Here is a 12664-nt window from a genome sequence, read left to right as displayed (position 1 = left end):
TCCTGCACAGCGCCTGCAGCAGCCCCCGAGCCTAGCGGGGTCCCGCAAATATTTTATTAATTAAATATCAAAATGCATTAATGAATTTATAAAACAGTTACTTAATTTTGATTTTAAACCTGTGTCAGTAAGATTACTACTGAACTTCAGATACAGTATCTGTATCTGATGTATCTTGGCGAAATAAACACCTGAAGAAAAGTACAAAGATCAGTGTTTACAGAGCCATAGTGCTGTCTGCTCTCTTATATGGATCTGAACCATGGGTCATCTACTGCCAGCTAGTGTAGGGACTAGTGAATAATGGGCAAGAACTCAGGAGCTGCAAATTCCTGTTGATGCTTCAAACTGCACATTAGAAAAAGGAAGAATTCTGACTTTTTGGTTCATAATTTATATTAGTATGTTATTAAAACGTAAAAGGTAAATCTCCTTTTTAAACCTGTAGTGTGTAATATCTTGTCCATATGACTTCTCAGTCTTGAAATCCAAATGGCCAGTCCTTGAGCTGATACAAATCAGTGCTGCTGCACTGATTGCAGAGGCAGCATAATTAGTTTAGAGCAGCAGAAGTTCTGCTCAAAACTGTGTGGAAGCATATATATTCCCTTTCTGGTCACATGGGTGCCACTGGCAGATGACTCAGGACCTGACAGCTACCATGGCTTTATATCCACATAAAAGCTTATCCTTAGGCCTTCTACCATACCACATGGGGGCTGAACATTTGGCTTTGAATGCTTCACTGAACTACATAATTTAGGAACATCAACAACATATAACATTAAAACCCATCAAAAGCAAGTCTCATGCTCAGATACAAATGTCCTGAGCCTGCACTCAAGGAGGTGTGTGATCTTCTATTTGAGGGTCAGAAAGAATTTTTTATTAAATTGCCCTGCCTCTTAGAGGTCAGACAAAATGGACAAAGCCAGGAGATGCTTTAAGGCAAGGACATTCATTCTCTTCCATTGTGGAATGTTCTTCAGCCAAAAGCAAAACTCATTTTAAGTACTGCTGCATCAGGGGTAGCAAGACAAAACAAACTCCTCAGGAGTTAGAGAGCAGGCTTTCTATCAGCAGCTTGTGTCACTTTCCCATCAAAAATCTGCTGCTCATGTACCTGGAACATGATTGTAAAACATTAAGTTTAATCTTTTGGCGGTTTGAGAAAACGGTCCTTTATGCACAGATCAAATCTGCCACAAGTTAAATCTATAGCCCTTTCTTCTCTGCAACCTTGGAAAAAACAATCAGGAATAAAAATAAGGCCCCCAGAATATAATGTTCAAGATATATACGGGAATTTGAAGCAGCTTTCCTCCTTCAAATTCATTCATCTTTTCATCAGGTCTGGAGTGAGGTTGAGGTTATTTCAGACAAAGCTATCTAAAATATCAAAGCAAAATGTTCTTTCCTTGCAATGAGCTGCAACCACTCTCCCTCCTACAAGTACAAAGCTTTCAGACATAAGGGTGTCTCTGACCATCCCTCCTGGGTACAGAATGAGAGAAGGCACCTCTTTAACTAGGTAGAGGAGAAGGCACTTAAGGTGTATATCATCATTTGAAGTGCAGCCCAGTTCTCAAGAAGTACAGGGCTGCATCGCTGGTACAAACGAATTGAATGGCATTTCTTCATTTGGGAAAAGGCTCCAAGATTAAAAAGCAGATCAAAGGCTCGCCGAATAAACTGTTGCTGGTGCCCCCATTGCATGTAGCTTAAAACTATTAAAGTGATTAGACTTGTCTGGATTGAGGTATAAAAATGGTGGGTTTTTAGATAAAAATTAGAATTGATTCAGGTCTGTTAAAGCTCATGGTTGTTTCACTTGTCTTCAGTTTTCTTCTCAAACCCACTGTTTTCCCAGGTCATTTTATGTATATCGTGTGTGGGAGGGATGGGAGTGGCTGGAGCAGAGCACTGAGGGCTCTGATTCCTGCTTCTACTGCTGCTGTTGATGACTTGCTTTCCTTCTGGTTTTCTTCTATTTTCCTTCTCATTCATCCCTTTAGCCTACTTGACATTTGGGCTTGAAGAAAAGTTCCTTGAAATCCTGGTAAATTGTCTAATTCTACCATTTAATAGAAATAATGGAGGAGAAGGATTTCCTGTCTGCTCCAGCTACAGGAGATGCTGCTTACAGTGGAAAAGACTGCTAAGGAGAGGTGCATTGGTCATTGCAACAGCATCCCACAACCTTACCACTGTTCCAGTGCAAAGCTGAATTTCCGGTGACCCCAGCAGAGAGCTGCACATAAGGCTGTTTTGCATTTTCTTATAACCCACTCAGCAGCTGCAACTAAACCTGAAACCCTGAATGTCCAAAGGCAGTATGCTGTGCCATGGCTTCAGTACGGGCACAGACACCCCTGCAGTTGCAGGGGCTTATTCTTGCCTGTGAGACCCAGGGGTCAGCCTGTGACATTGGGACCCTTTCTGCAGCAGGGGCACCAGCATATGAGGAATAAAGAGCACTGCAGTGTCTACCAGGCAAAGACACCTAATTAAATCCTTACTTTTAAAGCTGAAGAAATTGGTACAGCTGTCTTTTTCCTATGTAATCAGGCTGGGTTTAGTGCAGCAATTTGCAGATTGAGCTCGGTATTCTTCCCATTTTACCCCCTAGGCAATAAACCCATAACCACCAGGGTTTGGTTGACACCATGCTAATGAACCCTCCTTCCCTGTGCCCCTTATTTCTGGCTGCACAGCAAGCCACAGCTACTGGAACCGGCCCCACTGAGCTCTGTGTACCAGGGGTTCCCAGCCTGGTACCCCGGGGGGGGGGGTCCGTGGGCTGCTGAGGCCATATGAGGTATCTTCTGTTTTGTGGATGCCCAGGCATATCAACCATCCTGCTTCTGTTTGGGGTTGCCTTTTCCCACCGCCTTTCACAGACACACAATGCTTATGGCTGTTAAGGTCTTTTTAAGGCTACTGCATTGCTGTTGCATGGCAGACATGCTGTGGCTGGGTGCCAGCTGCCTGGAGAGGAGCCCTTTTCCATGAACAACAACATGAGCTATGAGCAATAGGAACTGGTGGTCTGAAGTGGGTGTCAGCAGAAGCAGGGCACGTGTATTGATTGCAGGAGCAGTACTTTTTGTCGGCCGGATGGCTCGATATCTGTGCATGTGCTGAAATACAGATGATCTGAGGTTGGCCATGACCTCCAGCACTGACACAACTTAGGCAAACCCAATAATTTCCTCAGTCTGATCTGAAATGGGCTTGGACTCAGGCCCCTTCCCATCTGTGTCGTCAGCCATGTTGTGGAGTGAAGTGGATGCAGTTTCTGTGCAAGCCCGTGGCACAGCTCCCACTGCCAGGGCTTTCAGCATAGGATTCTCTGGCACCAGGCTGCCCTCCAGCCATCACTGCCAGGCAACCAGGGGGGAACTAACATCCCCAAAAGCAAGAACGGGTACACTGGAGTTACTTCTGAGGCCTGCCTCTGGCACCTGTATTCAGAGGGCTCCAACGTCTGTTACATCTAAATAATGTTCTGAAGGGCTAAATAGATAAATATTGGGTTGTTGATGAAAGGAAGCAGTGCCAGAGCCACTTTTGGCCAGAAGAATAGGAACGCATCCCATTGCCTCAGGTTGAAAAGGCTTTGGATGTTTAGGACTTGCAAAAATTAGAGGGAGGAAACATTAGTAACGATATCTGACACATATTTGCTTCATTCATAGACAAATTAACCTTAATCACCCAATTTATAAATCAGCTTTAAGTGAAAGGGCCCCTCTTCACCCCCCACTGCTGCATATTTGGGGGATTAAGTTGTTTGGTTTTAGTGATAAATTAGAAACATCTGCTTCCGCTGACAGCTTGGAATGGAGGCGCATGTGGGAACGTGGCTGGCTGGGCTGCTATAATGTGGGGGGATTCAGTACCGGGGCATGGTCCTTCCCACCTCTGCCTGTGGAGTCCAAAAGGATCAGGCTTGTCCCCCCGCTGCACTGGGACTCGGTGGGCCAAGGGAGGTGTGTGCCTGCTCCTGGGCTTGCTCAGGATGGTTCCTGGGGAGGCAGGAGCAGTGGTGAGCATCTCCAGCAGTTTGCTTTCTGCAGAGTCTTCCTTTTAAGGGTGTCTTGGCACTTCTTTTGTGCAAGCAAAACTGTCTCTGCTATGGGATCATCAAGTCTTGATGTCAAGGAATCCAAACCTTGTGCCAGAGTCATTGTGGAGGTTGCTCAAGGATGAGCAATGATGGCAATCAGTGGCCTGGCCATCCCTTCTGATGAAGAAAATGGTCCTAACTGAGGGAACCAAGATGTTTTACAACCTTGGCATATCCCTGCAGAGGTGTTATAACTTCCTGATTGCCAAGGCAGGTTGCAAATGGCCAAGAGATACATCACATCAAAGTATGTCACATGGGCATTCAACTTGTGCAGGAGGTATGAAAACAGCCCTCCTGGCTACAAGCCATTATCTGCAGGAGGGGAAAGCTGGGGCTAAATCCTGCCAGATACAGCAATACAAATATAACCTGGGTATCCCTGGAGCTGCACCCATGGCAGACCCAGTCTGTGCATCTCCACAAAGAATTGATTTGACCTTGGTGTGTCCTGGCTTTCACTGCAGAGGTTTAGTACATGCCCTGTTGGGCTGCAGAAACAGATGTTTTACACATACCAGTCAGACATTTTTTTCCCAGCCTTTGGCAGTCAAAATTCTCAGACAGAAGCCCCAACTCTCAAGGACAGAGTATGACTGCAGAAAGGGAGAAGACAAGACGATGGGTAGTTTCTAACAGCTCCTGTTCCCAAGACGCCCTTTATTTTTTTCCTGGATATTTTCTCCAGGTGAGTTTAAGGATTATCTACATTTAATCAAGATTTCCTCATAATCTATCAGAATCTGTAAGAATAAGAAACTCCAGGCAGGTTCAGAACAGGCTTTCAGACCAGTGTTACAGAATAGGTTCTACAAGCTGGGCACCTCCTGCTAGTTCAGGAGGCACTGTTCAAATGTGACACAGTGCAAAGTGTATGTATTTCTGTCTGAGAAACTCCAGGCACAGAAATTTTTAATCAGTACTGAGGTGTGTGGCCTGTCAGCATGCAGGGGATCATCCTAGGCAGTCCTGCAGATCAAACTCTCAGTTCTCCTTAAAAAGCTGAAGGTAGTCCCCAATGCAGCCTCCAACACCCCATTCCAATGCAAAGCAGCATCATCCATCTGTAAAGCTTAAAACACAGAGAAATGCAGCCGCTCCATTAGAGAAACAAATAAATATTCATTGCACAGTCATGGAGGTCCATGGAGGCTATGCAGCACAGCCCCTCTGACACCCCAAGGGCCAATCCTTGGCAGAGAGTACGTGCTCTTTTCGGGGGTGCAGGAGGGAGGGGAGAGGTAGTAGGACAACCTGTTTCACAGCTAGCCAGGACCACTGGTCCTGTTTATCATGCCTAAACTGTTTCCATCAGCCTGACTATGGATGTTACTTGATCTTTGCATTCCCATGAGGAACACTCAGATACATGATGAAGTCGATGATGATGAAGTTGAATCAGTAAAGGGGATGCTTTTTCTTTATTTTCTTTTCCCTTTACCCAAGATAGGGAGAGAAATGAAAATGCCCTTCTTCCAGGAGAGGAGCTGTGATCCAACAACTAGGACTTTATGCAAGCTGTTTTGCTGGAGTGTAGACCAACCTGTTCCCACTCCCAAAATCACTGCCTCTCCCTGGAATAATTTTTTGCTGCCCCACCTCAAATCTGGTGCTCAGAGGTCATCTGCTGCTGACATGTATTGCTGGTTTCTAGCAGGAATGTCTGCAATGAATAACACAAACAGTAACTGAAGAGAGATCAAAACAGCCTCTGTCTTTCCACTGGAAAATCAGCTCTCAGGAAAATGGAGAGTGCCTTCGCACATCATTTGAGCAGGTTACAGGATGGCCCATCAACCACCATGAGTTTGGGGAGGAACGGCTGCCAGTAAGCCCCCAGCGAGGAAGTGGTAAAGGGGAGTCCATGGGTTCACACACAGACACACCAGAAAAATGGAAGGTCTAGGAGGCTACCAGGTTGGTAATTTACAGGAGGGAAAGGATAGAGGAACTGAAGAGAAGTTGGAGACAAATAAAGATGTGTGAGACTGGGAGGGTGGCTAACGCAGGGCTATGATCAAAGGCTGTCCTCAGGTTTAGGGGCCTAAAAAAGAACAGTCTCTGGAAGATAACTTTCAGAGCACATCTGTGCAGAGCTGGAGCTTATAAAGACTCAAATGAGCCAATTGCTCTGTAAAATAAATACCAACGTGGTGTCTAGAATAAGGAATGGATGCAAAGAGTAATCTAGGTGTTTCTCTGCACTTCCACTGCTTAGTGACAGAGAAAAAGGATTTGGAACAGCAGTCTGGGATGTGTTAGGAAGGCGGGTTCAACCCCCAGGCGCACTGAAAGGCAGAAGACTGGCGCTGTGCAGGAACATCAGTGCAGGGCTAGCAAGGCTGGCGTAACATCAAGTTTTTATAGACTGCTGAAAAGGGAAAAGACTTTTGGTCTTGAGTTGTAACTGCTAGTGAGAATAGCAGATGCATGTTCCAGCACAGGGAGAGTCCCCCTCCAAGAAAAGAGAGAGTTTTCCTGGACAAATCCAGAAAAAGGACAGACTTCTCTCTTTTTTTCCAAGGAGTAAAAAACCCAAGAGAGGTGCCTCTCTCAGCAGATCACAGATCAGTTTCCCCTGTGCTGCAGTGATGGGACTCCCACACTGGCCTGAATCCAACCACAGGGCCCATCAGACCAGTGGAAAGAGGTGGGGTGAGCCGTCTGGACACACCTTTTCAGCTCTGCCATTTGAGCTCTCCTTGGTTTTCTAGCAATGTCACTCCCTGTTTTTATTGCACATTTTTTAAACTACATGTCAGGTCCCACCTCAGCTATTAATACCCTCTCCAACTCACTTTTTCCAGAAAGAAAAGTATCTTTATTAAAGAACATAGCAAAAAATGAGAGAAATAACACAGAGTGCATGAATTACATACAAAAAACCCATTCCCCCTACTGAACAGTTCCCTTCCTTCTCCACCTTTAACCTTGGTCTCTTGACAGATGTTCCTGTTTGTTGCAAGATGTCTGATTTTGGGGTTGGGGTCTTTCCAAAGGGGAAGGGGAGAGTGTGAACTGCAAATAGGATGGGTGGCCTGATGGTGTCCAAACACAGTCAACTATTTCCATTAAATCTTGTTTGAGATTTGGCCTCCACTCCTGTAGGTTGCCTCCCACTTGGGTCTGAGGGATGTGATACTCACAGGGATGAGGAAGGCAAATCCAGTAGATAGACTAAAGATGAGCCAATACATTAACTCCAGCACAACATATGGACTATCACATCTCTCAGCCTAGGAAAGATTGCTCCCCACAGATTTCTGCTAGGTTTGCCCAGACTAAGTGAAACATCCCAGACAGTGAGACTTTCCCCCTCTTTCCCTCTTTCCCTCTGATTTGTTTATAACCGTTTACCTCCCACTGCCAGTATCTTTTTCCCATTATGCATAGACTATTCTTCCCCTTTAAAAGTGGTCCTCATTTTCCTCTGTGATAAGAATTAGTGTTATACTAAATAGTTCTGTCCTTCTCAAAACACACACCCCACAGCAATGTGTAGACTGTTTGATCATATGGCCCTATCCCCACTCTAAGGCTTAGTGAAACTTTGAAGACTTGAATCAGGTGCTTTGTAATTCTGTCTTCAGCTTTCCCATCTGCATCCAACATCAGGTGAGGCTTGAGGCTCAACAACCAGGAACAGATTCACACTGCTTTTCCAAAATGAAAACTGAATCTCAATTTATGAAGAACAGGAACAATTTATTTCAGCATTGGGAAATCAGAGTAATCTAGATTTCTTCTTCAGCCCAATAGAGAAACTACTCTACTGATCTGTACCTCTTACTTTGGAGAGACTGGGAGCAGAAATGAATACCCTTTGCTGACACTCGCAGCCTGATATCTGCGACTGAAATGTAAATCTCAGTAATTATCTCACTTGCAGTCTTTGTTTTGGGGGGTAGGACCATGAAAATGAACCTACAAAGACTAGATTTCTGTGCCAAGACAATCACATAGTTGCTCTGTTGTCCTTTTGGCTAACAGAGAAGCCACTTCAGCAGTGAAAATGGAGTTTTATCTGTCTTGTATCTGTGACAAGCAACTCATGGGAATCAGAAACAGTGTATTTTTTCTTGTCATCATGGCTAGGCTTGGCGAATGAAGATTTGGGAAGGACTCTACCCACACTTGCTACAAGTCTGCTGGATGTTTTGTAAAGAACTTTATTTGTATAAAAGGTTGCAGCCTTAGGATTTTCACTCCTCTGTGAGGTTAAGTTTGTCTTGTCAATCTGAGTTCTCATTTTATCATTTGCAATGTATCCCTTTGGTAATATGGATGTTATATGATCATGCAATGACAGTATACGTAACGTTGATGTAGCATCTGTTTAAGGACTCTGGAAATTAGGTTTACCAGTGCATGGAACAGACCTGTGAATGGACATGTGACAGCAAATTAAGGATATAAGCCGGCTCTGTGAATGGGACACTGGAACTTCTCCTGCACGCACTCAAACCCAGCCCTCAGAATGTGAATTTCCACCTACCTTCTTGCCTTGTCACTCTGATTGAACTGTGGATAAATGCAAAAGCGAAGTGTGAAGATAGAGGAGGGAATGAAATAATAAAACATTCTTTGTTTGCATCATTCCCTGTCATAGCTGCTGAGCCAGAAGCAGCCCCTGTGTCTGAGACACTCAATTTCATACACCTCCTTGCCTCCTGTGTCATTAAGCAACATGGAGCAGGACCAGCCTTTACCACCTTTACTCCCACCAGCCCATATCACATTGATGAGGAATAGGCAACCACTGAGAGAGGGTAATACACTTCCCAATCCCTACTCCACGTAGTCCTCACCAGGTGACACCTGATAAAGGTGTCCCTGGCCCTACCTTTCCAGAGTTCAGGAAGGATGGTGATGGTGGGCTTCCCACTCAGCACAAACTTAACCCAAGGGCAGCTTCAAAGTGAACCAGGATTTTAGGATTTTCTCCATGACAGTGGGCAGGCATATCAGCTCCTCCAGTTCCAGTTTTTATTTTCTGCACTCTTTCCCCTGTTTCTCTACTGTTAAATTCATTTCCTACAGCATGACCCACAGGGACACAGCATCAGGAGGATTGACAGTCCTACATTCTCACCAGGGTAAATCTGCTCCAGTAGTGCAGCTGAAGTTGTCCCAAGTCAGGGAAAACAGGGAGCAGGCACTACAGGAGGAAGGATTTTCTGCCTCTTGAATGCAGCTATAGAACCCAATACTTGTGCGATTTCTGAAGCAGGTTGCTATTACTGAATTTCCATTCCATTACTGCTCCAAGGGCTGTGGGTAATGCTGTGCTCACGCCCATATTTTCCTAAAACATCAGCCTGAAAAGCTTCATCATTTCCTTGAAAATGATTGGGATAGAAATTAGCCACCACTGTGAGTATCAGGTTTTGGGCAGCTGGCATGCAGGCAGTGCTTTCCTCAGCCTCGCCTGGGTAATGGTAACTGGAGACCCAGGGGAAAAAAGGGAGCAAGAAACTGCTAATCCATTTACACTCTCACCTACCCAGACCAAGATTGTGATTATTCACTCTACACTCTGCATTTCATTTGTATTTAACAACACACATTCTCTCCCCAGCCTACACACAGGCACAAAGCCCACTGCTGGTAGCAATGGAAGCACAAAAATTAAATGACCTTGGAAAAAACCCAACCAAACAGAAGAAACACACCAGCATAATAACAAATGGATATATTTGTGAAGGTTTAGTAAGTTAAATGCAGAAGCTTAACTTTGCAATAGCACAGCCCTGAAGCAAAATGATTTATTTGGTATTTATAATTTTTTTTTTTTTCAAAACAAGTTTCTGTGAAACCATAGCAACAACTGCTCAAGTGAAGATTTGGAATGATGATGAAATCACTCACAAGCAAAAAAACCCAAATAGTCTCTGGTTTGGGTTGGTGGAATGTAAGATTAACACTAGACAGAGAGAAATATTTCAAAATATTCTAGGTAATTTAATCACCCTAAACCCTGTGAAAGGTAGACTTTTAAAACTACTTTTTTAACCAGAAAATTACATCTTTGATTTTCAAAACAATTTGTCTTCTAACTTTATGATGGGAATGTTGTGTGCATAAATGTCCAAGTTTGTTACTTTTTTTTTACAAGACAAGATACATAAATAGATTTCACAGAGACCCTACCACAATCTATTTCTAACAGAATCTCATGTATTCCAGCAAAAATACACATTTTTCTGAAAGGTCCCTCTATTGCTTCCCCTTCTCCAATTGCATTTTAGAGAAGTCAGTTCAGGAAAGTAGAATCAGTTACAACTTACCCTCACACTTGAGTAGATGACATCGGATTTTTCAGGGAAAGCAACGTGCTCCGTTTGGGTAGTGTAAGAGCTGTAAATTCAAGCCAACGGGTAATTTTTGGTCATTCAAAAGCCCTTAAAACAAATTCAAATGCTGCTATGACAAATAGGGTACTTTGTGAAAAGGTATCTGAAGCTTGATTCTCTCGCATGGAGTTTTGTAACTGTCTGTCTCAGCTAAATAAGCTCTCGCTTCTTTCCTCGGCCATTTGCCAACTTTTCTAATTTAAAGCAACTGTGAGCTTGCTGTAAAACTCTTTCTGGAAGGAGCTCAGTGTATACCATGGAGCAAGGAGCAAGCTTGTGCTCCAGACTGACGTGGTATGACAGAATCCTAACAGGACATGGGGCATATCCTCCCTGAGGTAACGTTATATCATCTTTGGAAAGCATGATAGGCTAAGCTGTCTCCTTCTTAGTAAAAGCACAGAGAAGAGGAAAAAATCGTGCTGGTTCTGGCATGTTGTCCCCTCAGCATGGGATTTGGGAGGAGCAACATCTGCCTCAAAGTGCAGGAAGAAGAAGCAGCCTCAAATACATGAAGTGCTCAGAGCTCCCAGATGAACCTGGACACCAAATTGGCCAAAAGACACTAGTCCTTGCCTGAGGCTTTGGGGACAGGGCCAGGAGTTTCCTCCAGGGCTTCCTCTGGAGTGTAATGTGAGGTGCTTCTACCATGGGCTGTCTGAGGTTCGTGGTTGAGCACAACCACAAACATCTTGATTTTGGAGAGTTCCAAACTTGGGGTTTTGGATAGTTTCAAAATACTGTCATGCCAATGATTCTACCTTCTAAGACACTGTCAAGCTTTAAATAACAGAGACATGATTTTCAAAGGCATCCACTTACTGGGCATGGCTCTGTTCTGCTTTGCTCAAATTAAGATAGTGAAGCATGCGAAATGTTCATACAGGAGAGTCACCTCGGCCCATGTCAAATTCCTCCTTTTTGCAAGGAACTTATTCCAACCAGTTATGGTTGACACATGTGGTGTGCATTTATGAACCTATGAAAAAGATCCCCTTTTGTAAATATGAGTTTTCTCTGCAGAGTAGCTAAAAGCAAACAAACAAAAAGCCAAATGATAAAATATTGTGATTTGGGAAATTTCAGTCTCCGAGCTTCCTCGTGTGTACCATAAAAAACTTTTTTCTTTTTTTTTTTTAAATGAGGGTTCTGAAAAGCCCACCTCAGACTGTACCCCAAATCATTCAGTACTTTTGGGAACGCATCCAACTGACCTGCTGATGTTAAGGTGACATAAGGTTTACTGTGGTTGTTACTAAGTGACTTTGGTTTTGTCAGCCATATTTTATTGTAAAACTAATGAAAGTGAAGATGGAATCATTAGACCAAAAATTTCAAAGGTGTTTGATGGCCCTAAAAAAGGAATGAATCTTCTCTGAAAATACGAGTCAGGATGCCACTTGTGGCATGGCCATGAAAGATCTTATTTGTTTGAATGTTCTAATTTTCATGACTCTGAAATATTAAGTATTTCATATTTTAAATTGAGAATTAAAACCCAGAGTCCTGTAGATTTAAACATATAGATAAAGTACTGCCCAAAGCTGAAAGAAAGGGTTTAAAGAAAACCAAACCTTTTTTTTTTTCTTTTTTTCTAATGGAGTTTCATTTCAGTGCTAAATGCTAATAACCAGGATATAGAAAACTGTTACAAAACCATATGGTGCTGTGAAAACTTCAGTATATGATTTTACAAGCAAATTATTTCTCTCAGAATATTGTCATTTTGCTCTATGGATCTGCTGGTAAAGCTTAGTTGCTGGTGGGAAACAGCAAAAGTAGAAATACCAGCCTGTCATGTCACTTAAATGTACCTAAGTGATTTCTGTATCTTAATTTTCATTTAGTGATCAGGCATTAGGCATATCGTTTTAGGTACTGGAGCCTCTGAAAACTTGTACCTGCATGCTTGTGGGAGTTAAACAGAAGTTTTAAAGATTACCCAGAGAGTGTTGCCCTCATTCTCTCAGTTGATCTCTTTCCGCTTATGTTTAGGGAAGCACGAGATGATCCTTCCTCTTTCTGATAAGTCTTTCTTGGGGAAGCAAAGGATGTTGCTCATCACATGGGAAAAAACCCCATGTTTTTTAGCAGTCTGTGGAGAAGAGTGGCAGGAATTATGAGCCTGAGTTCTGCCACTGATTCATACCTAGCTCTGGGCTAGGAATCTTCCTCGCTGCCA

At 43.5% G+C, this 12664-nt stretch overlaps 1 protein-coding gene across 1 annotated transcript in view; it reads right to left on the bottom strand.

Annotated features, from left to right (window-relative positions):
- Positions 1 to 10753, bottom strand: part of C1QTNF7 (C1q and TNF related 7) — a 57508-nt gene extending 46755 nt beyond the window's left edge. Inside the window, exon 1 of the mRNA XM_027686684.1 lies at positions 10417 to 10753. The gene's annotated coding sequence lies outside the window, so the exon portion shown is untranslated. The remainder of the gene's footprint in view (positions 1 to 10416) is intronic.
- Between the last annotated feature and the right edge of the window lie 1911 nt (positions 10754 to 12664).

The sequence above is a fragment of the Neopelma chrysocephalum genome, unplaced genomic scaffold (genome assembly GCF_003984885.1).
Source record: "Neopelma chrysocephalum unplaced genomic scaffold, ASM398488v2 Primary Assembly neopelma1_71, whole genome shotgun sequence".
NCBI classification, from domain to species: Eukaryota; Metazoa; Chordata; class Aves; order Passeriformes; family Pipridae; genus Neopelma; species Neopelma chrysocephalum.
Note: the sequence above shows the minus strand (reverse complement) of the source record. Positions and strands in the feature narration are given on the sequence as shown.